Below are 24,892 nucleotides of genomic sequence, written 5' to 3'. Positions count from 1 at the left end.
GTTTGAATGGGCTGCCTCCAGTTTTCCCTTTGTTTTGCCTCCAGCTAGTGCTGTGATGTAATCGTGACATCGATAATTTAGATAATTTAGAAGTTTCATCTGGTCTTGTTGAGATATATAGTTGAGTATCATCAGCATAACAATGGAAACTAATCCCGTATTTTCTAATAATATCACCAAGGGGCAACATGTATATTGAAAATAGCAGAGGACCTAGGACAGATCCTTGTGGTATTCCATACTTTACTGGTGATAACTGAGATGACTCCCCATTTAAATAAACAAAATGGTAGCGATCGGACAGGTAGGATCTAAAAGCCCTTGAATACCTGTATAGTTTTGTAATCGATCTATGAGTATGTCATGATCTATAGTGTCGAACGCAGCACTAAGATTAAGTAAAACTAGCAATGAGATGCAGCCTTGGTCATTTGTAATTTTGACAAGTGCAGTTTCTGTGCTATGGTGAGGCCTGAAACCTGACTGAAATTCTTTATAGAGATAATTTTTTTGCAAGAAGGAGCACAATTGAGCAGGCACAACTTTTTCCAAAATTGTAGACATAAACGGAAGATTTGAAATGGGTCTGTAATTTGCCAGTTCACTAGGATCTAGTTGTGGTTTCTTAATAAGAGGCTTAATAACCGCCAGCTTTAATGGTTTTGGGATGTGACCTAAAGATAACGATGAGTTAATAATATTGAGAAGCGGTTCTTCTGCTACAGGTATCAACTCTTTCAGTAGTTTAGTGGGTACAGGATCTAATAGACATGCTATTGGTTTAGATGCAGTGATAAGTTTATTTAGATCTTCTGTCCTATATAGTTGTAAAGCACTGCAGATTTTCTTTGGGTGCAATGAATGAAGCTGAAGTACTAGACGCAGTAGAACCTACATTTGTTATTGTATTTCTGATGTTATCTATTTTATCAGTGAAGAAATTCATAAAGTCATTACTATTAAACTGTGAGGGAATATTTAGATCGGGTGGCGTCTGGTTATTTGTTAATCTAGCCACTGTGCTAAATAAAAACCTTAGATTGTTTTGTTTATTATCTATGAGTTTGCGGATATGCTCTGTCCTGGCAGCTTTTAGAGCCTGTCTATAGCTGGACATACTGTTTTTTCCACGCAATTCTAAAGGCTTTAGAATTTAGGCCCTTTCGCAGCGCAGGAACCTTTTCATAGTACCCGAACTAATTGTGGAACTACCCACTTTTTGGCGTGTTCGCACCGCGGGAACTAGGAACTGTTTTAGTTCCTGGAACTCCGTTTGGAGGAACTAATTAGCTCCTACTTCAGAGTAGGGTCTAAAACAGTTCCATAGGAACTATCGTGACGTAAGTGTACGCTGATTGGCTAAACGCGTACGAAAACGCCCTCACCCGCCATGATTTAAAACGCTGTGTAAACACATACTGTGTAAACATTGCATCAACTTATATTTCGCAAGAATGGAGAACAGTGATAGATGGACGGACGCTGAAGTGCAGGCACTTTTGAACATTTTGAACACCTTTCCGATCTTTCAATCGCTTGACGTATAAGTTACGTCGACATTCCATGTCCATTATTGTGAACCCCGCAAGAAACAACAACAACACAACTCTGATCACAGCGTCCTCCATCCTCCTGTTGTTATCGTTGTTCTTCTTTGTTTTCGTTATTGAACGCCGCGCACAAATGACGTCGCTGTCGACCGGCTTACGTCACTTCTTAGGACCCACTGTCGGTGCCAATGCAACCCTTTAAATGGTACTGGGAAATAGTTCGCGCAAAATCGTCCCAGTACTTTAGTACTGTACTTTTAGTTCTGGAACTAAAGCGGTGCGAAAGAGGCTATTATTTACTTCAATTAAAAAGTGAATTCAGCCTCCTGCACGGTCTCTAGAGAGCTCTGATCAAATGTGTGACGCTTTCCTGAACTTTTTTCAGAGTAAATCATCTTATACCTGTCTGCACCCTACTTCTGCTCACACTACTGAACTTCTCTCTTCAAGCCACGCTCATAGTCTCCCTAGTTTTGACTCTGTTACCCCCACAGTGGTTGATGAGATGATCAGGCTGTCTAACTCCTCTACTAGTCTTCTTGGTCCTACCTACCCTCTTACTGAAGAATTGCTTGCCTGCCCTGTCAATACCCATCACTCATTTCATTAATACGTCAATGTCATCCAGAACTGTACCTTCTAAGCTTAAGATTGCTGCTGTCACTCCAGTTCTTAAAAAGCATGGTCTCGAACCATCTTCCCTAAGTAGCTATAGGCCTATCTCAAACTTATCCTTTCTCTCTAAGATATTAGAAAAAGTTGTTGCCTCCCAGTTACAGACCTTCTTAACTGCACACAACCTCTATGAGCCCTTCCAGTCTGGTTTTCGCCCATTACACAGTACGGAAACAGCCCTGTTTAAGGTTCTCAGTGATCTTCTTTTAGCTTCTGATTCTGGTGCTCTTAGCACTCTCCTTCTTTTAGACCTCAGCTCAGCTTTTGACACTGTTTGTCATGAGATGCTCCTTTCACGACTTTCAGCAAATGGAATTACTGGCACAGCCCTTGATTGGTTTTCCTCTTGTTTGACTGGAAGGCAACAATTTGTTATATACCAGAATCACAGATCATCTACCAAATTTATCAGCTCTGGTGTACCTCAGGGTTCTGTTTTGGGCCCTCTCCTCTTCACCATTTATATGCTACCAATTGGACAAATAATTAAAAAAACCTCTTAAAAACCCTTTTTTCCTGACCATTACTCAAGTCATAGACTGTGAACTGTACCGTTATGGATGTTTATCTTCATTCTTTCTGTATCTAATCTAATCTTGTATGTGGTTTCTGTATATTACTCTTAGCTTTTAGTTTATGTTTTTTTGGTATTGATGTCTATTGTCTCTGTTCCTTAAGCCTGATTTGTAAAGTGACCTTGAATGCTAGAAAGGCGCTATATAAATAAAAATTATTATTATTATTATTAGAGAAGATGTTGAGATAAATCAGGCAGGTTATCTGTGAATCTGTCTTTAGTGGCTGGAACAATAGTTCTGCCCGGACGATATAGTTAATATCAGTAATACGCAGCATGCACGATACAAGGAAATGGTCAGTAACATCATCACTTTGAGGTACGATATCTATATCAGTAAGATCAATTCCATGCGATATAATTAAATCTAGTGTTTGATTAAAACAATGAGTGACATTTTGCTTGATTCCAAAAGAGTTTATTAGGTCAGTAAACCTAATATGAATGAGACACAAATATAACAAATACATTAAATTATAAATTGAAATGCTCCATTGGGACAAGACCACGGGAATCAGATAAGCCCTTTACACAATCTGACATGGCTGCGGTTGGAATTGAACTGCGGGTTTCGTCTGGTCAGAGGAGAACTGGCCCCCCGACTGAGCCTGGTTTCTCCCAAGGTTTTTTTCTCCATTCTGTCACAGAGGGAGTTTTGGTTCCTTGCCGCTGTCGCCTTTGGCTTGCTCAGTTGGGGACACTTAATTTCTAGCGATTATCGCCGATTTGATTGCACAGATACTATTTAAACTAAACTGAGCTAGACAATGACATCTCTGAATTCAATAATGAAATGCCTTTAACTAAAAATTGAGTGTTTAATCTTATCATTATACATTACTGACACTCTATCCTCCAATTTGATACTGTTAAGTGCTTTGACACAATCTGTATTGTTAAAAGCGCTATATAAATAAAGGTGACTTGACTTGACTAAACGCAAGTCCTAACGCATCATTTGTATTATCCAAGTGAAAATCTCCGACAATTAGCACTTTATCAACATTAATCAATAAGTCTGAGAGGAAATCTGCAAATTCTTTTAAGAAATCTGTATATGGCCCTGGCGGTCTATACACAGTAGCCAGAGCAAGAGATAGAAGAGATTTCTTTTGCATATCTGACAGTGTTACATTAAGCAAAAGTATTTCAAATGAGTTAAGCCTGTATCCTGTTTTGTGAGTAACATTGAGAATATCACTATATATTGTTGTGACACCGCCACCACGACCAGTCTGATGGGGCTCATGCTTTTAACAGTAGCTTGGTAGAGTAGACTCATTTAGACCAATATATCCATTTGGCTTAAGCCAGGTTTCAGTCAAACAGAGTACATCAAAACTATTATCTGTGATCATTTCATTTACAATAACTGCTTTGGGTGTGAGTGATCTAATGTTTAGGATAATACATGATACTGTTTTGTTTCTAATTGTTTAAGCAACTTAATAATATGTGGTTTCTAAATATTATTTTAACCCTAAAAAGGGCAGAACCATAAAGACACATCAGAAAATAAATTTATTGCTATTTTCCATCTTATAGGGACTCAAATAATACAATTTCATGATTTTTTTAAAAACTTGACTCTTATTTGTGATTTTAATGTTTGTATCCATCAGTATACGTCGCTCCTTTGGGGTATAAATTCACTGAAAACAGACACTTGTTTATCAGTGCTTGTTACAACATGGATGTAATTCCTGAACACTTTGGAGTACAGACCTAAGGCTGGTCTATTTTAAAGAAGACACACAGCAGATTATTGCTGAAGTGAAAGCATTTAAAAAAAAGAAAGTATAAAAAGTTATAGAAGTTTAAGTTTGCAGTAAAGATAATGTAGTATACAATTTTTTTTTATAACTTTATATAAAATAAATATTTTATAAAATGTTGCACTCTAAAATTGCTATAAAATCAAAGCCATATATTTCTCACTGTAAAAATGAGTTAGCATTAATAGCAAATTCTCATTTATTAAATTGCTGGTTAGGTTTGAAACCCGCCACAGGGTGTCCGGTAAGAGACTTAGTCAAAGATGGTTGAAATATGGGAGTAACCCATTTATTTGTCACCACAACAACTCAGAGAATTACAAGGGTTATGTGGTTTTTCTATAAAACAGAAAATGAAGAGTAAATATGAATATACATGATGAATATTCAGTAAAACAAACAATTGAACGGATTAATAAATGAAAGAAAACAAACTCAGCGTGCCATATACATCGAATTAAACAGTGCACAGCTTTATCTGGTGCGTATCGTATCAGCGGTGCACTGTCTGAACATGTTCTGTGCACATGCGCATTAAGATGTTTACAACTTTAAAATATCTCGAGAATGAGCACTTCGTGAGTAAATTACACTGAAATACAAAAGAAATAGACCTAGATAATATTAATATAAACAACTATGAATAAAGGTAAAATATATATACAGCGACATCGTGCTAAGGACATGTTAATATCTTAGCATTAGCCATAACAATTGAAACGCATCAGACAGCGAAATATAATAGACAGCTAGGTCAAGCATATCAGTCTCGGTAAAAAAAGAGAAAGATCTGATCAGAAGATTCATTATTCTTAAAGCTATAATGGCCTTTTTAACAGCCGCCCCCAGATTCTTGGGGACAGAATCTGTACAATTATGAAAGGCCCTTTAAGTTACAAATGGTGTGCCGTGTTACATTACTCAGGAATGCTAGGTAATTGTATAATACGGGCTACTGGGCGTGTGTATGTCTTTCCGCCAACCTTAATATTAGCTGTCCTCACTCTGCCATCAGCCCCAGGGAAGATTTCTGACACTCGGCCCACTGGCCAAAGCGCTCGGGGTAACTGTGGGTCGACGATCATCACTCTGGTGCCAACTTGACTGTCTGACGTGTCATCTTGCCACTTCTGACGAGTTTGAAGGCCAGGAAGGTAGAACTTCAAGAAGTGCTTCCAGAAGTGGTCGGCGAGGACTTGGCTGTGACGCCACCGCCGCCTGCTTATGATCTCTGACTCTGGGTATACCACTGGAGGTAGGGAGGAATCTGGCCGCCCCATCAAGAGGGAGTTTGGAGTGATAGGGTCTGGGTCTGCAATATCAGAGGAAGTATAACCCAAGGGTTTCAAGTTTAGAATTCCTTCAATCTCAACTAACACTGTTTGTAGCACTTCGAAGGTTACTGATTGAGCTCCAATGGTGGCTGTCAGTGCTTGCTTGAGAGAACGAATTTCTCGTTCCCAGCAACCTCCAAAGTGAGGAGCATTTGGGGGGTTGAAACGGAATTCAACCTTTTGTCTGGCTAGCTGTGCCTGAAGTTCAGGGGCGAGAGCTGCAAAGGCCTCCCTGAGTTCCCTTTCTCCTCCCTTGAAATTGGTACCTTGATCTGATATGAGTTCAAAGGGGGTTCCACGTCTGGCAGTGAAACGTCTGAGGGCCATGAGGAAAGAGTCAGCATCAAGGTTATGTAGGACATCAATATACACTGCTCGAGTTGTTAAGCATTTAAAAATGATACCCCATTTCTTTTCAGTCCTCCTACCAACCTTGACAGCATAAGGGCCGAAACAGTCCATACCTGTGGAGTAGAACACAGGCCGGAAAAAACGTAGTCTGGCTGGAGGTAGGTCTGCCATTTTTGGAATATCTGGATTCTTTCTCCATTTTTGGCACTCTACACAGCTCCGTTGAAACCGCTTAACTGCTTCCCTACCGCGGAGAATCCAGTACTTGCGTCGAAGTTCAGCAAACACTCTCTCATACCCTGGGTGGTGGAGTTTGGCATCATAACTTTGTATGATGAGCTGTGTAATTTGATGCTTAGCATCAAGAACAATGGGGTGTACAGTATCTCGCTCAAGGTGGGTACTGTGTCGTAGGCGACCTCCAACTCGAATTAGCTGAGTCTCACTGTCAATTTCAGGTGCCAGCGCTTTTAAGCGACTGTTATGAGCGAGAGGTTTACCAGCCCTTAACTGTTCAAGGTCTGAAGGGAAAGATTCCTGTTGTGATTGTTGTAGGAGAGTGACTTCAGCATCTTTGTAAGCATTAGCTGTCAGGCTGCCCGTGGCCACCCCGTGGGAAGCTGTGGACTCTATCAGCTCTTGGAATGTTTTATACTGATCTAGGTTAGAGACTGAGGTGCTGGTAGTGAAGCATGCAAGTGTGTTTAAACTTGTCTTGCGCAGCTCATCTCCATTTCCCTCCACAGGAGGTGGTGTTTCGGGCCACAAACTCGGGGAATCTTTTAAGAATGATGGTCCCTGGTACCAGTGGCTGTTTGGGGAAGGTTTGGATCATCCCAGTCCCTTTTTTTGTCCCACAAGCGTTGGACTATTAGCTTAGCCCTGGTGGTGTATGGAATCAGGTAACCCAGGGGATCATACTGACTAGCCAGGGTTCGGTAGATGTTACGCATAGTGATCTCAGCACTCTCTGTGGGGCGATATCTGTAAGAAATAGTGTCTGTTTGGTGATTCCAAATCAGTCCCAGGGCTAATTCTTGCGTATCTGTTTTGCCATGAGAGATCCAGAGCTCAGCACTGGCTGATTTCAGCTCTGTGGGCAGGTGACTTATGGTTAATGGCTGGTTACTAGACCACTGTCTCAATTCAAAACCACCATCTGCCAATAGGGCCTGGATTTTGTCAACAAATTTTTGGCTTCTTCTGTTGTAGTGAAGCTTTGCAGACAGTTATCGACATAAAAGGACTTCATGACAGAATGTCTGACATCTTCTCCAGGTTCACTGTGATCTAAGACATGCTTTTGAAGGGCATACACTGCGCAACAGGGACTGCATGTGGTCCCAAAGGGAAGGACTTGCCACTCAAAAACACTGGGTTGTTCTTGTATTTTGAGTTCTCGCCAGAGAAAACGCAGCAATGGTCTGTCCTCTGGGAGCAACCGGACCTGGTGGAACATCCCACGTATGTCACTGCTGACTGCAATGGAGTGTTCCCGGAATCAGAGCAGAACCGCAAGTAGAGAAGGTCCCAGAACTGGTCCCGGGAGCAACAGATTGTTCAGATTTTGGCCCTGATAATGGAAGGAGCAATTAAAAACTACTCGGTTTTTTCCATTGTGGTGGACCATATGGTGTGGGATGTACCACGAGTGGGCAGAGTCCTCTTCAGCATGCTGATCCAGCTTAACAGCATAACTTGCTTGTTCCAGTTTGTGGATTTCTGCTGTGTAAGCAGCTGCTTGTTCTGGATTCTTACCAAGTCGCTTCTCAGTAGCTCTCAACTGTGAGATCACGGCCTCTTTAGGAGCTTTCAGCTGTGGCAAGTTTTTGACTCGCAGTAGAGGAGTGGCATATCTCTTTACACCATCTACTTCAACTCTGACTGTCTTGGAGTCAAGGAGCTCAATTGCCTCATGGTCTTGTTTGGATCTTGTGCTGGTCTTATCACTGCGCCAGGGTAGCACATCCATCTGCCATAACTTTTGAACGTGCTTAAAGAGATCTGCCTCAGGAGATGAAATTGAAGTAAAGAAACAGTGTTGTTCATTGGTTTCCCACTGAAGATGTTGCACAGGCCCCTGCAATGTCCAGCCAAGCCGGGTCCTAACGGCGGCAGGTCCCCCTGGTGGTCCAAGACGGACTGGCTCCACTGGAGTGATGAGATGGGGGTAGTCAGAACCAATGAGCAGTACGGGACGGACAGTCTCTAGATGTCGCAGTGGAAGACCTCTCAGGTGCCGATATTTCTCCTTCAGAGCTTTAACTGGATGGGTATGTTCAGCCAGGCTTAGTTGCTGGGCCGTAAACACACCTCTAATGTGGAACACCTTCTTGGGCTGCGACAGTGGAGAGATAGAGAATGATACCGCTGCACCACTGAGGACTTGGAGCTCTTGCCTGACTGTGCGGAGCGGTAGGTCTTCTGGTTTACCTTTGAGGCCAAGCTGCTGAACAGCACTGTGTAAAAGGATGGTTCTTTCTGACCCGTCATCCTGGATGGCGTGAGGCAGCCATCTGATGTTCTCCATTCCAGTATTACTTTACTTATCTTGAGCAGGACTTTTCGGCTGGCAGGAGGCTTTCGAATGAGTAGAATCTCGTTCATGGTATTTAGGAGACAGGAGTTAGTGTCTCGAGCAGGAGCAGCTTCAATTAGCACAGTCTGTGAACTCTCAGCACTTTTCATGGTAGTGTCGTGGAGAACTAGCAGATGTCGATTGTTACACTGCTTGCAGCGCATTTTCAGACTGCATTCTGTTGCTTGATGGCTCCTGCCGCAGCGCCAACACCGGTTGTTCTCCCTAATCCACTGACGCCTCTGTTCTGTAGTGAGTTGCTTGAAATTTAAACAGTTATTTAAGGAGTGCTTAGTGTGATCGCAGTAGGGGCAGTAAGGTTTTGGAAAAGTTTTCGTGGTAGGAGCTGAGCTATGCGTGTCGAGAGTTGCCTTCTCAGTGTTCAGCAGAATATTTGCATTCTTATTAAAGGGCTTGAATTCTTTGATTACCTCTCTGGTCCGTGCAGTAGGCCCTCTACGCTGGCTGATTACAAACATAGATGTGTCCTCCTGTACTTGAATTTCGTACTCCAACCAGTCAGAGAGGTCCACAAGGGTTGGAATCGGAACATGGTATGGATGTGCAAACCTGCGAAAACTTGATCTGAGATCATGTGGTAATTTCCCCAACAGTCTGGAAACATGGGAGCCACACTGCAATTCCAAGGTGCCTTTCTGCCCAAGTTGACCCAGCATGCCAACGAGAGAACGAACTTTAAGTGCAAACAGTCTGAAGGCTTTTATGTCACCACTGCTGATGCTTGGGCCATCCATAAGTTCTGCTATTCACTGTAATGCAAGCTGATGTGGCTGACCGTACTGCTGATCCAAAGCGCCATCGTTCTTGTGAAGGGTTTTGTGAATGGCTGTACGAATCAGCGATGAGTAATGCCTCTTCTAGCTTGAGATGGTCTGTGAGAATCTGAAACTTAAACCTTTCTGTAGCATTAGCAGGGAGTGTATTCTCTAAGGCAATCTTCAAACGTGAAAACTCTCTTGGGTTTGGATGTACAAAGTCTGGTATGGTGGGAGTAGGGCCTTTGTACACTGTCTCTGGTTCGAATTGAGGCATTTGTCTCGATGAGCTATAGGGCATTTGGTGGTGCCAGGCCGAATCATAAGGAGTAGAGGCTGCATGCTCCTTTGAGATCCACTGACTGAATGGCTGAGCACTTTGAATATCGTAGGGAGAGCAAATTTTGTCTCTTGGAACTGCTGCCGAAGCTGGAGATTGTTCCTGACCTGAGAAGCTGTCTCCTCTGAACCGTGGTGCAGGCACAGGCTTAAGACTTCCCCCAGCTGCCTGTATGTTTTTTCCTTGGCGTGGTGCAGGAATGGGTTTGCTAGGTTGAGGTCGGGCCACAGGTAGCTGTTGACTGACCTGAATCTGAAGCTGCTGCATCTGCCACTTAAGTTGTGAGAGCTCTTGAGCATACTGTTGATTCGTCTGCTGCAATGCATCCCTTTCCCTCTGCATCTCCTGTACAGTTTGAAGTATGTTCTCATTTGCATGACGTAGATTCCTATTTCGTTGCTTAAGCAAAGCATTCTCAGATCTGCCTGGGTCTGCGTCAGACCACTCTTCTGAACTTTGATGCTCTTCACCTGGAATCTGCGTAAGACTGAATGCCGTCGCACCCTCCTCTTCGTATTCCTCGTCTGATAGGTTGGAGGGTATCTGAGTGTGTGGTGACACGGGTTCTGGATGCAACGAAGGCAGGACGAAGCCGGTAAGATCATAATCTTCATATCGGGCGGGAAGGGCATTCTTCCTTCTGACGTGCCCAGTTGGCTCATCATCTGCGTGTGTTGACATCTCATAAGCCTGCGGCAAGTCTCATCCGGCTCGAAGGACCATGTAAAAATGAGTTAGCATTTTAGCAAATTCTCATTTATTAAATTGCTGGTTAGGTTTGAAACCCGCCACAGGGTGTCCGGTAAGAGACTTAGTCAAAGATGGTTGAAATATGGGAGTAACCCATTTATTTGTCACCACAACAACTCAGAGAATTACAAGGGTTATGTGGTTTTTCTATAAAACAGAAAATGAAGAGTAAATATGAATATACATGATGAATATTCAGTAAAACAAACAATTGAACGGATTAATAAATTAAAGAAAACAAACTCAGCGTGCCATATACATAGAATTAAACAGTGCACAGCTTTATCTGGTGCGTATCGTATCAGCGGTGCTCTGTCTGAACATGTTCTGTGCACATGCGCATTAAGATGTTTACAACTTTAAAATATCTCGAGAATGAGCACTTCGTGAGTAAATTACACTGAAATACAAAAGAAATAGACCTAGATAATATTAATATAAACAACTATGAATAAAGGTAAAATATATATACAGCGCGACATCGTGCTAAGGACATGTTAATATCTTAGCATTAGCCATAACAATTGAAACGCATCAGACAGCGAAATATAATAGACAGCTAGGTCAAGCATATCACATACGCGACCGTTACAAAGATCGGATATTACACTTACTTTCCATAGACGCACAACACCCGTAAAAATGAGTAGAACTATATGTGACATACAACGGCAAAGTTTTGCGTCCGCATCAGCGCTCCGATGGACTCGCTCTCTACTTCACACTGAGCGCTGTGGGCGGGATGTTTGCCTGCACGTGGATCAGCGAATGCTGATTGGCTGCCTGTGTGTCAATCAGTCTCGGTAAAAAAAGAGAAAGATCTGATCAGAAGATTCATTATTCTTAAAGCTATAATGGCCTTTTTAACACTCACCAAGTTATGTTCTAAATTTGAAGTTGACATCACAAAAATTGTGGTTCCTGTGAGATTTAGTTTGGGCGCTATACCAGAAATAATAAGTTACACTTAAACTCTATTGAATTTATCTGATACAGTTTTCTGTCACAAATCAATCATTTGTCACAATATCACTTCTGTTACAAAACAGTCACCAAATATGGAACCTTTCCAACGATATGTGTTTTGTCAAGATTACAAAAATATATGATTTTCTAAAACACAAGCCACAAAATCACAGTCTATATGTATGTTTTTATATCATGATTTATACCCCTAAAAGGGCAACGTATCTCCTGAGATACAAACATTTAGAGACAGATTACAAAAAATGTATGCATTTAATTAATACATTTTCAATGTAAACCTAATAAGCGAATGCTGAACAACAATTTTTAAACAGGCAAGTCCCCTCCAACATGTGCAAATATGAACTAAATCAACTTTTATCGGAGGGTAAGTAGATTTCCCACTACGGGCGGCCACGCAGGTTTAAATGCTGCCCGTGAGCTAAACAAAGAATGTATTAACAAAGTCAATATATCTAAATATTCACAACAAACACCCTTTCAACATGAAACCAAGAAATGAGACCTACACTTTCCCTGCCTCTCCCCACAGCCTCTCAAATGTTTGTATCCTCCAGGATACGTCGCCCCTTTTAGGGTTAAACATTATGCACTTCATTATAAACATTATTTTATTGCTTTGAATAAATGTGCATTAGTAATATTTTGCTCGATGCGCTCTCTTGTGGGCTCAGGAGAAGCCAAAAGCTTTTTTCCCCTTAACTGAAATTATACCTTTTAAATTCGAATATAACCCTACCCTAGCATGAATAAATCCTACGATTGCTGATTACATCACATTACCCCATAGATATTCATTCCTACCATAACTTCAAATGTTAGTATAATGAAACTTATTTATCTTACTTCTATCACCTCATTAACCAGTGATTGGAGCAAAAGATCTAACATTAACTTGTAGGCTACAGTGAATTTTGTAAATGTTGTTCAGGGAACCTAAAACTTCAACTTACTTCAAACGGGGATGCAAGCTTTTTAGTTCAGCCTGGATTGAGAATCATTCAGGAATAATTAATAAGTCTGCGATTAAGTAAACTACCAGTCAAAAGTTTTTGAACAGTAAGATTTTTAATGTTTTTTTACAGAAGCCTCTTCTGCTCACAAAGCCTGCATTTATTTGATCCAAAATACAGCAAAAGCAGTAATATTGTGAAATAGGCCTATTTTAACTGTTTAAAATAGCTGCTTTCTATTTGAATATATTTTAAAATGTAATTTATTCCTGTGATTTCAAAGCTGAATTTTTAGCATTATTAGCCTACAGTCTCATGATCCTTCAGAAATCATTCTAATATTCTGATTTGCTGCTCAAAAAACATGTATTATTTTTATTACTATTATTATTATGTTGAAAACAGCTGAGTAGAATTTTTTTTCAGGTTTCTTTGTTGAATAGAAAGTTCAGATGAACAGCATCTATCTGAAATAGAAATCCTTTGTAACATTATACATGTATTTATCACTTTTGATCAATTTAAAGCATCCTTGCTAAATAAAAGTATTAATTTCTATAATTTCTTCCCCCAAGCTTTTGAATGGTATAGTGTTACAAAAGCTTTTTATTTCAGATAAATGCTGATCTTTGGATCTTTATATTCATTAAATTAATCCTGAAAAAAAATTACTCAACTGTTATATTTATAATAATAATAATAATAATAATAATAAAATGTTTCTTGAGCAGCAAATCAGCATATTAGAATGATTTCCGAAGGATCATGTGACACTGAATGATGCTGAAAATTCAGGTGTGAAATCACATTTTAAAATATATTCAAATAAAAAGCAATTATTTTAAACAGTAAAAATATTTCACAATATTACTGCTGTATTTTGGATCAAATAAACGTAGGCTTGATGAGCAGAAGAGAATTCTCAAATCTTACTGTTTTTGACTGGTAATGTACTTAATTTTTTTCTTAATTGTTCTAAACTAAACTTTACAGGGAACCTTATTGATAGGGTTAAAAGTACCAATTGTTTTGTATACAAGTTCATATTAGACAATTTTTTTTATAATGTTATATCCATTCATTTTTATTAATTATAATAAAAAAAGAGCAATTATGAGTAAATATATCAATGTAATTTTTGCAAAAAAAAATTCTCATACATTTTTCTCACTAGTTTATGGACACTGAATGGATTTTCTGCTGTTAATGTTTTCTAGTTGCTGTCTTTCTGTGTTTGAAACACTCATTGAACGATTACATGAGACACTATACATTAAGTTGTAGTGTATCTTTCAACATGGATCAGATGTGCATTCAATATTTACTTCATGCTAATAAGAATGCACTCCTGCTTCGCTTGAACTGAGCGCGCATGATCCGTCACGCCACTAAAAAGCTCCAAAACTGTATTTATCGTTTGAAATTCTTGATAAAGCTAACAGAATTTGAATGCTGAGACTTGGTCTCCTGGTTGACCTGCACTGTCTTGTCTGTCAGCTCGTTGTCTGTGTCCTCTCTGCTCGGCGATGTTTTTCACTTAAGATTTCATATTTAAGAAAACAGCCAAATCCCGGACATTTTGGGCGATTAATAAATCCCGCATTTTTGTAGGTCCAAATAGAGGACATGTCCAGGGAAAAGAGGACGTTTGGTCACCCTATATAATATAAATATAATATAAATATATAAACCTTTTTTGTGAGTAAAATTGTTGAATCTTTTGCAGTTAATGACTGGCTAAAGTCTGTAATCTATAGACAGCATCAGACCCAAAAGACTGAATTACGCTACATGACTTTTGCCCAGATTGTTACCCAGTGTTTTAAAGTCTGTTCTGATTTTAAAAGTCATGTAGTGTATTCCAGCCTTAAGTAACTTAGTTCTCTTGTTATGATGCTTCTATTGTCAGTTTTAGCTTCTGCATTCATCTTTTTACCTTCAGTCTTCAGATAATAAAGAGTAAGGTCTGTGTGATTCATGTCAGGTAACTGATTTGGTTAGTCCCAATCATCCCACACTGAGCACCTGAAAAGCTCTGTTACTTAAGCTGTACTTGTTGTTTTCCATCACTTTGATACACATTGATAGAGTATATGGGTTGCTACTGTATATACCAGCAATATCATTACATTGCACTGAGATTCAAAATTCAGTGTGCTAGACGACTGAATCAAAACAATAGAAATTGTTACTATGGAAATACTTACAGTGGCATGCAAAAGTTTGAGCACCCCATGTCAAAATATCTGTTCCTGTAAATAGCTAAGTAAAAGGTAATCTGACTCCAAAAAGCTACAGATTTCTCTTTAACATTTCTTTAACATTTTATGCAAGATTATTTTTTTATTTCCATATTTAGTTTCAAAATATAAAAATAAATAAATAAATAAATAAATAAAAATTGGAAAAGGGCCTGAAGATAGTCAGTACTTAGCAACAGCCTATTTGGCAAGTATCACAGCTTGTAAATGCCAGATTGCAGTAATTCTGACATACGAATGCAGCATTAATCTAACACTTTAAGTTCAAACCACACTGTTAAAATAGTTTATTCCTTTGTCACAGCTCCAGAGGGTGTGAAGCTGAGTCTGGTTGTGTGTGGGAGTAACAGAGGACTAAAATCCTTCATCTCAAACCTGATCCTGAAGCAGAGCGAGAGAAGATCAGAGCTCAGCTCAGAGTGTGTGAGGAGAGACGTGGAGCTTGATGGACGTCTGATCAGTCTGCTGGAGCTTCCAGCTCTGTTCAACACTCAGCTCTCAGAGGAGGAAGTGATGCGTCAGACTCACCGCTGTGTGTCTCTCTGTCATCCTGGAGTTCATGTTTTCATCTTCATCATTCCTGATGCTCCACTTAATAATGAAGACAGAGCAGAAATAGAGGAGATCCAGAGGATATTCAGCTCAAGAATCAACAAACACATCATGATCCTCATAAAGCAGGATCCAGAGCATCAGACAGCAGAACTAAATGAAGAAACACAGTCTGTCATTCAGAGTTTAGGAGGACGACATCAGTTCATTGACCTGAACACACAAGTGTCTGTGTTGATGGAGAAACTGGAGCAGATGGTTGAGGAAAATAGTGGTGATTGTTTCTCCACAGAGACATTGATGGAGGCACAGATGGAGAAACTGAAGGAATTTGAAGAAATGAAGATGAGAATCCATTCATTAGAGACATGGTTTCAGTCACAAGGTAATGATTAGAAAATATGCTTATTAACGCTAAAGTCTACACAGATTTGTGAGACAAAACAATAACATTATATGATTAGCACATGATGCTTGAATGTTTTGATGTATAATTCATACATAATATTGTTCCCTGGATAACTGGCAATATTAACTTGAAATTCAATAATGTTTATTTATTCATTTTTTTTAATCTCTCTTTAGATTCAAGAGAAAGAGAAGATGAACTGAGGATTGTGCTGCTGGGAAAAACTGGAGCTGGAAAGAGTTCAACTGGAAACACCGTCTTAGGAGGAGAAGTGTTTATATCAGACATTTCTGAAGAATCTGTTACTAAAGAGTGTCAGAAAGAAACAGCTGAAATCAACAGCAGACACATTACTGTGATCGACACTCCAGGACTGTTTGATACTGAACTCAGTAATGAGGAGATCCAGAGAGAAATCAGCAACTGCATCTCCATGATCCTGCCTGGACCACATGTGTTTCTCTTACTGATACCACTGGGACGATTCACTGAAGAAGAACAAAGAGCAGTGAAGATCATCCAAGACACGTTTGGAGAAAACTCGTTAAAGTACATCATGGTGCTCTTCACCAGAGGAGATGATCTGAAGAACAAAACCATTGAACAGTTTCTGGGAGAATCTGGATCTGCTCTGAATCAGCTGATTGAATCGTGTGGAAACAGATTCCATGTGTTCAATAATAATGAGACTGGAGACCGAACACAGGTGACTGATCTACTGCAGAAGATAGACAACATGGTGAAAGAGAACGGAGTAGAGTTCATACTCATGTAAGATGTTCAGAGAGATGGAGAGAGACATACAAGAACAACAAAAGACGATCCTGACGGAGAAAGTGGAGCAAGTGATCAGAGAAAGAGAAGAACTGATGAACAAACATGAAGAAGAGAAAAAGAAGATGAAGATGGAGGAAGAAAGACAGAATCATGAGAAAGAGAGAAAGAAAAGAGAAGAAGAATTTAGAGAGAGAGAAGAACAATATAAAAGAGACATTGAAGACAGAGAAGAACAAGAGAGAAAGATACGAGATACAATACCTAAAGGAAAATGCCACCGTTTTCCATATTCTAATATGTTCTTCCCTCAACTTAGACGAGTTGATACGTCCCTCTCCCGTCTCAGTGCGTGCACTCAATCGCTCTAGTGCCCGGCGCCACTATGCTTAGCCACATTCATTCCTTAGGATCCAAACAGGGATGAATTTAGAAGCCACCAAACACTTCCATGTTTTCCCTATTTAAAGATGGTTATATGAGTAGTTACACGAGTAAGTATGGTGACACAAAATAAAACGTGGCGATTTTCTAATTATAATTATAATGTATGTCGGAAGAGCACTTCGCAGCACTTCGGGAGTGATGATATTACTGCGCCGAGGTCGAAGTGCCCCGAAGTGCTCTTCCGACATACATTATAATTATAATTGTTTAGCCGCTTAGAAAATCGCCACGTTTTATTTTGTGTCACCATACTTAACCGTCTTTAACTCTTTCACCGCCAGCGTTTTAAAAAAAAGTTGCCAGCCACCGCCAGCATTTTTGATGATTTTCACCTAAATTTGACGGCCCTCAGAATATTTTCTGCTATGAATATAAGAACATGTTATATATCAAAATAAAGAACCAAGTCTCCGATTTTAAACAAAAAAAAACTATTTTATTCTATCTTCACGTGTTCATGTTTTATGACCATTTGAATGCAGGTGGGTACCATTAAAAATACAACATTTTGGACAAAATACAACATTTTTATCAGAGTAGTGCATTTTCAAGCAAAATACATTCAGATGTCATATTCTTTCACCTGTAAATAATTATATGAATAATTTAAATTGCATTCAATAAACAGAACAAACAGACACACACACACATACATATGATTATACACACACACACACAGGCTACATACATACATACATACATATGCATACATATACTGTACATCCACACACACACACGTCCACACACACACACACACACACACACACACACACACACACACAAGCATATACATACATATGGTTATACACACACACACAGGCTACATACATACATATGCATACATATACTGTACATGCACGCGCACACACACACACACACACACACACACACACACGTTTGTTTTAGTGGTTTACGGGGACTCTCCATAGGCGTAATGGTTTTTATACTGTACAAACTGTATGTGCTATTGTCCTACACCTAAATCTACCCCTTACAGGAGACTGTCTGCATTTTTAGATAAAAAAAAAACACTATTTAGTATGTTTTTAAGCCTTTTGAGTTACGGGGACATAGGCAGTGTCCTCATAAACCACCTTCACGTTGTAATACCTCTGTCATACCCATGTTATTATACAAATTTTGTCCCCGTAAACCACAAAAACCAGTACACACACACACAAACATATACATACATATGATTATACACACACACACACAGGCTACATACATACATGCACGCACACACACACACACACGTGCACACACACACACACACAAAAACATACATATGATTATACACACACACACACACACAGGCTACATATATACATATGCATACATATACTGTACATGCACGCACACACACATGCGCGCACACACACACACACACACACACACACCCCTATTCAGATCGACAGATCGGTTATAACTACAGATGTTTCTGTGTCTCTCTCTCTCTCACTGACTACATCGTCCCGATCAGATTCAAAATGGTCAAAGCATGATCTACATAGGCTATGATCTATATATGATCTACATTTTCTCTGATCCTTCCATTTATGCCGATCGTCTTCTATTCGCACCCTAAAGACCCGGAAGTCCCGTAACTCATTCAGGACATGCGTTAGGGCTTTACTTACCGTAATACACCTAGAACACGGATTGCCGTAAAAACTCGTCAATGGCGGGGAAGCGTTGTCTCTTAATTGACGAGATATCTCATCAATGGTGTTGAAAGAGTTAAATAGGGAAAACATGGAAGTGTTTGGTGGCTTCTGAATTTATCCCTGTTTGGATCCTAAGGAATGAATGGTGCTAAGCTAAATGCTAGCATAGTGGTGTTAGAGCGATTGAGTGCACGCACTGAGACGGGAGAGGGACGTATCAACTCGTCTAAGTTAACATATTACAATATAGAAAAACAGAGGCATTTTCCTTTAATACACCACGATACTTAGTAACCGAAATGGTTTAACAGAACTATGACAGAACTATGGTTTATCTGCAATTAACAACTCATTAACAACAAATTTATATTCAAATATTTCATGCATAAAGAAATGCATCTATTCAACCTTTTTAGTGCATGAGGATGAGGAAGTTAAATAGGGACTTTAAGCAACAGCTGCGACTGGAACAGCTATGTTGACCGGAAGTAAGCTGTTAGCAATGATATTGTCCTCCTCTGCCACCGAGACAAACTTCCAGACCGGCGAAGACATGTTCACAGATGATGACATAATGAGCGCGACACAAGCTGAAAGTCACTGCAGGTTAAAGCTGCAATCACTTGCCCTCGGAAAGCAGATGACTCGGATGATTGATTGATTTACCAGCAAGCGTACTTTATCGGATTTCATTTATTTATAGGAGCGATAAAAACGACGTCATTTCACCCATATCGGTCAATAATTTATCGGTCCAATAAATATTGTGCATCCCTACAAAGAAGAGAAGAAGAAATGGAGAAAGAAAAAACAGGAAACATGATAAACATGATCAGAATCTTAAACACGAGAGAGAACGAATGAAGATAATGATGGATGATGAAAGACAGAACCGTGACAAACAGAGAAAGAGAAGAGAAGAGAAGAGGAATATCTAAAAAGAGAAGAACAATATTAAAGGGACATTAAAGACAGAGGAACAAGAGAGAACGAGAGGAATGGAAGAAACAGAAACAACAAGAAAGACAAAGAGAAGAAGAGGAGAAAGAAAGACGCAGAACCCCTGATGGTCTAGACACACAAAGTAAGTCAAAACAATAACTAACTAATTTTGAAAATTTGCCAAAAATTTAGTATTTGGATATAAACAATGCTTTTATTTCACTATACTTTGCTTTTCAAGTTTATGTGGTTGATATTTTGTTGAGCTAATATTTAATTGGTTTCACAGTAAAATCAGCAGTGTAATATTTGCAGTGTTAAAAGTTATTAATTCCCAGAGAGTTGAATTAACAATCTACAGTGTTAAACAGTACTTGTGTTCAGTGTTGTTACATGGTCTGATATTTATGTACTTTCACTTTTACGCTGGAAGTGTAAACCCCCCCCCCCCGCCGAATTGATCTGACTCCGCCCCTCAAGGACCGATGCCTCAAAGCGACGACGCCATTTTATCTTCATGCGACCGAGTGGGTAAGTTGGATTGCTTTTCTCTTTATAAAATTACACAGAAGAAATACTTTTTGTTGATAATTTTACTCAAAATATGATTGGTGGTGAACACATTTAGAAATTACTAACTGCGAGTGTTTTTGTCACGTTTACAGTGTTAAGTTCGTGAGGTGTAGAGATGCAACGTTTCTAATGCGGGTTCGATTTCCTGAAATAAGGTGATTTTATGTGTACAGTTTACAATTTATGTTATATATATACTTTTAGCTTCTTTCATTTTGGTTCGTTGACAGATCCTCTCTCCTTCATTCCCGCCGAGGCCTGGTTTTACTACGAGTCTGAAGCAGCCACACTTGGGCGGTTTTCTACTCAGATGAGATAATTCATTAAATGGTAAATTTATATTTGTTTTTGAAAGCATTGAGTGCTTTGAAACAGTAATAGTGGGACTGTTAAACATTTATACGCTAACAATTTCATTTTTGTGACACACAACACCATGTTGAAGTGTTTCTGCAGACGGAGCGGTGTAACGCGGAACATTTACCAGTCATTTAATTGACGTTATCTAATGCAAAACTGTGAAATTAGAGCACGTTTAAAAACTTCGTTCGGCCTAGGCTTGAGTGTGAATTGCATAATCTGTACGATGCTTGTTCTCAGCGCTGAATATCATGTCTGTCCTGTCGTCATATCTGCGGCAAGAAACAAACGCACTACCATCAAGTTTTTCTTATGACAATTACGTTTATGCAAGCATCATGAAAGTGAGTTAAAAGTACATTAAACTGTGCCCACTGGCAGAGCATGCAGTTACTTTACCTTGAAACCAGTCTTTATCAATTCACATGGCATGCTATTTTGGGTAAATAATGTCCTAAATATTTCCAGATGTACAAAGTCAAGTTTTAATGGAGAAAGCTATGTCTGAATCTATCTGTATTTTCTTTTCACATTATAAATAATAAATTAATAGTAAACATGTTAATTTATTCTATTGTAGTACACTGTTCATTTTAATATGCCTTATTACTCATGTTACTCATTAAAATTATATAAATGTATTTAATAATCAGATTAAATAAATACTTAAATTGTTTCAGGAATGCCTCCATGTGAATATAGCACAAGGTTTTGTATTAACTTTAACAGTCGTTTAATTGACCCTAGAATGAAGGATGTAAATAAAAATAAGTTGATGATTTGGCACCCGTATTATAGACAGCTCTCAGCATAATCATTATTTTACCATATTTACAGTCCTAATGTAAATTAAATTACTGAAATAAGTGTTTTTTATTTTTATTATTCTTTTTCAATAGAATTGGCCCAGACTTCAGCAGTGTCAAGTGAAGGAAGCTCCTCTCATAAGATTGCTGACCGGGAGTCTGATGACACTGAGTGTGAGTGATGGAGGGAGCAGAATGATGAAGATGAAGCCAGATTTCTGAGTCTGTGTACCGTAAAAATTTAAAACACACAAACGAATATGAAAAATTATAATTTAACCAGGCAGCCACACAATATCTGCTTATGTTCACACCTGGAATTTACTAATTATTAATTTAAGATATCAGAACACATAAAGCCCAAAAATGAAAACTTCATCGTCATTTCTCACTCTCTGTCATTCCAAACCTGCAAGACTTTCATTCATTTTCAAAACACAAATGAAGATATTTTAAATGAAACCTGAGAGATTTTCTGTCCTTCCATCGACAGTCTACACAACTACCACTTTGATGCTTCAAGAAGTTCATAAAGGGATCATAAAAGTAATCCAAATGAATTGAGCGGTTTAGTCAAACCTTTCTGAAGAGACTCGATCGCTTTATACAGTGAACAGATTGAATTATTATTATTTTTTTTTCACATTTAAACATTGATCAGGGAATATAAACAGAACAACAGAAAATTTGTACTAAACCACATGATATGTATGGATTAGATCTCTTTATGAAGTTTATGAATTATCTAAGTAGTTGTGTGGACCATCAATCAAGGGACAGAAATCTTATATTCTATTAAAATATCTTCAGTTGTGTTTCAAAGATGACGAAAGTCTCGGTTGAGTAAATGGTGAAGTTTTCATTTTTGAACTAACCCTGTAATAAAAGAATGTGACCATATGTGTCTTGTGTTTGTTCACTTGTGCATCTCCCAAGAACAGAGCCACTGTGTGACGTCTACACAGTCAACTTAGCAGAATGGTTCCTGAGAGAGATATTGTCATTATTTATTTTTTTTCCCAAGAAGCCAAGTTCCTGGCTTCTCCCAAGACCTTCAATGACACGATTGACCTCGGAATCAGCTGTAAAGGAGGATGAAACCGATGTCTAAGGTTAGACTATATTTCAGAATAAGATTATCTATATTCTGTGTTCATGCATTTTTTGCTGAAGTTGTCATATCTGTTATTTAGAATGGTCTAAATTTTGAAATGGAGAGAAGTTATGAGCAGCTGGAGTGAGAGAGAAAAGAAGAGTGGAGGAGAAGAAAACGAGAGGATGAAGAGAGACGAGAGGAGAAGAGAAAGAGATGGGAGAAAATGATGGAAGATATTAAACGAGAGCAAGAGGAGGAGATCAGAAGAAGAGAAAGAGAGGAGAGAGAAAGAATAGACAGAGAAGAAAGAGAGTGTGATGAGATGAAATGAAACAGAAACATGAAGAAGAGATAGAGGAGAAACATCAAGATGAAGCCAGAAAACAAGAAGAACTGAATGGTTTTAGAAGAAGAGCAACATGTTCAGGAGCTCAAGGAGAGACTTGATGAGATTCAAAAACAACTGAATGAAGTGAAAGGTTTAAGAAAGGAACTAGATGGTAAACGGTCATGTCATGTCCTGTGAAACATTTCTAAACCTTATTGATGAGCCAGATAACTGGCACTGGTCTTTTACTGTGCGTGTGAAGGGTTTTCTGTACTTCTCATTCACTATAACATAAGTGAGCTACTGTATCTGTACGATGTTGAGGAAAACTTTCAAGTATCATCAAGTTGTGTTTACCACGGTTGTGTGTACCTTTTTAACTCATAAATTAAAAAAGGCCAATTATAAAACCCCATAGGAAAATTCGAAGGGATCCCACTGCAAATTAGTCTTACAGCTCAAACCTACGAAACCTAGCGATACTGTGTGTGCATGCTTTGCGCTGTTGCTGCTGCTGCTGCTGCTGCTGCTGCAAATAAATATTTCTTATTATTATTGTCTAGTTGTGTCTTATTTACTATTAAACTTTTGCAAACTAAACATGCTTAAACTTGCCCCAGTGTTGGAGGTTTCATGGCTATATTTGTGCAGCCTGGTGGCCAATCTTCACTGATTGCACAGTCCACCAGTAAGAGCCGAGTGTGAAGGTTGACTATGTGCACCCAATGGTTCAAACATTGTTCCCTGAAAGTGAAGTTGAACATCTCCCATGGCTCTACACCAGCATCACGTAGTGACCTGGCCACTGCTCTGCAAGAGGAATGGCTTAAAATCTCTCTGGCTACTGTGCAGGACTTGTATTTGTCATCAGATGAAATGATGCTGTATTGGCCGCAAAAGAAGGCCCAACACCATACTAATTGTGGTCTAAAACCAGGTGTTTCAGTTTCATTGTCCAACCCCTGTATATTTCAAAATGAAATTGAAGAGCAGACTTTAAGCTTTAATTCAAAGGGTTGAACAAGAAATATAACATAAAATGCTTAGGAATTACCACCATTTTTATACACAGTCCACCCATTTTCAGGGGCTCAAATATAATTGGACAAATAAATATAATCATAAATAAAATGTTCATTTTTAATATTTTTTGAGAATCCTTTGCAGACTGTCTTAAGTCTATAACTCAAGGACATCAGCAGAGACTGGGTTTCTCCTTTCTGATGTTTTGCCAGGCCTTTACTGCAGCTGACTTCAGTTGTTGCTTATTTGTGGCTCTTTCTGTCTTTAATTAAATTTCAGTTTATAATAACCACATGAAACAAACAATATTCATTAGTTCTTTTGGTTTTCATATGTTTAAATTTACAACCCATCTTTACATACATCGTTACTGAATTAGTTGCGTTGTATCTGTTACTTACATTTGTTTCTATTTTGAGTTTAAGTTGGTGATGTGTGGCGATGATCTTCAGACACGGTCCGCTGCAGCCGCATCCTGGTGTGATGAAAATTAGAGTACGGGCCTGCATCCCAATGTGCATACTATCCATCTGAAATTCTATGTGATATTAGTAATTTTCAATACTATTTAGGGCAGATAGGGTGGATAGTATGCACATTGGGAAGCATTGCGGGACTCCGGGCAGGAACAGAGAATTTAAGCATTAGTGGTTAAGATACACATATACTGGTTAGAGGCACAGATGGAGAAACGGCTGAAATTTTAAGAAATGATGAGGAAAATCTAATAATTTTTCTATTAGTTTTTTTAGTCACAAGGTAATGTTCTGCAGGGATTAAAGACTTTTCATGATGGTTAAGGTCTACACAGGTATGCGCGATAAAAAAATAACATTATATGCAAACAAAACGACGGCACAGGGCCCTATTGTTCTCCTAAGGATTATAATTAGTGCCCAAGCCCATGGGGCAAAGTGCACTATTGATTTTCTTAGGATTCTTCTTCTTTTTTTTTTTTTCAAAGTTTTTGGGGCTTTTGGGGCCCTTAACATGCTCACAATCTCTTGT

At 39.0% G+C, this 24,892-nt stretch overlaps 1 pseudogene; it reads left to right on the top strand.

Moving 5' to 3' along the window:
* Positions 1 to 23,416, top strand: part of LOC131531241 (GTPase IMAP family member 8-like) — a 31,003-nt pseudogene extending 7,587 nt beyond the window's left edge.
* The last annotated feature ends 1,476 nt before the right edge of the window (positions 23,417 to 24,892 follow it).

This window comes from Onychostoma macrolepis, chromosome 22, assembly GCF_012432095.1.
Source record: "Onychostoma macrolepis isolate SWU-2019 chromosome 22, ASM1243209v1, whole genome shotgun sequence".
Classification (NCBI taxonomy): domain Eukaryota; kingdom Metazoa; phylum Chordata; class Actinopteri; order Cypriniformes; family Cyprinidae; genus Onychostoma; species Onychostoma macrolepis.
The sequence above is the reverse complement of the archived record's forward strand: the minus strand, read 5'-3'. Positions and strand labels throughout refer to the sequence as shown.